Source organism: Dipodomys merriami, unplaced genomic scaffold, assembly GCF_024711535.1.
Source record: "Dipodomys merriami isolate MVZ:Mamm:240054 unplaced genomic scaffold, mDipMer1.0.p SCAF_1197, whole genome shotgun sequence".
In the NCBI taxonomy this organism is placed as follows: Eukaryota; Metazoa; Chordata; class Mammalia; order Rodentia; family Heteromyidae; genus Dipodomys; species Dipodomys merriami.
The window spans coordinates 216,268-218,002 of NW_027202490.1; the positions used below are offsets into that span (position 1 = coordinate 216,268).

At 41.3% G+C, this 1,735-nt stretch overlaps 1 pseudogene; it reads left to right on the forward strand.

Moving 5' to 3' along the window:
• Positions 1-313: 313 nt before the first annotated feature.
• On the forward strand, positions 314-413 carry LOC138822962 (U6 spliceosomal RNA; annotated as a pseudogene).
• The last annotated feature ends 1,322 nt before the right edge of the window (positions 414-1,735 follow it).

Genomic DNA, 1,735 nt, shown 5'->3' on the forward strand with positions numbered 1-1,735 from the left:
ATCCATTAGCTCCACAAAGATAACTCAGTTGATAAATAAGTACTTGAAAAGCCATCACCTTTGGACTTAGCTGTAAGGCTTCAAAATATGATCAAATTTAAAATGAAAATGACAAAATAGCCATTGACAAAAAATTGCAAATGTGAGTAATCGACCAAACAATATATTTTTTCCACTATAGACAGAAATTTAGAGCAATAAGATCAATAGCATTTTTAGGAACAATAAGGGTTCCTTGTTACAAATAGGCAACCATGGATATGTGCCTGTATAAAGATTGCATCAATAACTACTTAAATTTAGAGGATACTACATGCTTCAGCAGCAGGTCTACCCAAATTACAACAATACAGAGATTAAAATGGTACTTGCACAAGGATGGTATGAAAATTTGTTAAGTATTCCATATTTTTCATTCTTCAAATGCAAGAAATGAAAAACAGTTGTTAAAAAGTTGATTACAAAAATACAAGTGTAACAATACATGTAATTCATAGAATTAAAGGTTAGTTTGACATCAGTGTATTAAATCTTCACCTTAGAAAGGCCCTTACATAGCATAACCTTTATAAAACTTCAAATTAGATAACATTGTCATTTTATGCCAAAGAAATAAAATTTAAACCATGCTCATAGGGGGTTCCGGGAAGATGGTGGAGGAGAAGCTGAAGGCTAAACAAGCTCTCGCATAGAAAGCAGTTTTAGAGTTCCAGTGAACAGTCCTAAGCCAGAGAATCACACCAAGTATGCCATCACAGTACACAGAATTAGGCCAGAGTGGGAAAATCCAGGCAAAGAGGCAGATCTGAGCATTTGCCAGCAGCTTCGGCAGCAGCGGCGGCCATAGTCGCCATCCTGTAACACAGAGAGTCCAGGACAAAGGATCCAGATGTAGTGGGTGAACAGATTCTACTCAACACCAGCAAGAACTGACAAGGAGCAGACATCTTCATCCTGCGGTTCACAGACCAGAAACAACCCACGAACCAAGACTCGGCGAAAGTAGAAGCCTAACGTCCTCACTCCTTCTCAGGGAGCAGAGGAGAGAAGGCAACCCCTCACCCCCACAACCGGACATCTCCATCTTGGATATTGACAAAGCTCGGTGGAGCTGCTAGCTCCAACTAAGGCCTTGGAAGAAAAGTAGAGTCATTTAGCAGGTCACAAGAACCTAAATTGACCTGCCAGACTCAGCTTCATCCTGGGAAATGTCACCCAGCTCAGGCGCAAGCCCCAGGAATGGCTTTCTTCACTGGGTAATCAGAGCCAGAGGCTGCCCCTCCCTTAAGCAGCCTTGAAAATCAATTGAAATTCAGTAAACATAAACCCAGAGAGTGGCTCCAGCCTGGGCTCGTGAGTTTCTAACAAGCTAGCCCCCAGGAAAAGGTAATGTTTGCTGAAAAGCCTCAACTCTACCCAGAACCTAGCCTCATCACAGCATCTCCAAACGAAGAAAAAGCCATCTCCCTCTTTTGTGATAATCAAAGCAGATCCCCCTCCCATTGAACTAACCTGAGAGAAGGATCGCAAAATCCTGGGTAAAGCAGAGCATTTTTTGGCCTGTTTAAACAAACTGACTTAAGCAACCAACCAAGCCACAGGAAAATCAAACACCACAAGCAGATCAGAGACTCCAACAAGAGGCTGGTTACAGACACAAGGGAGATACAGAATTTTTCCCACCACTCCCCAAAACAGCAAAATCTTTTTTCTATTTTTTGTACATTTTATAAAA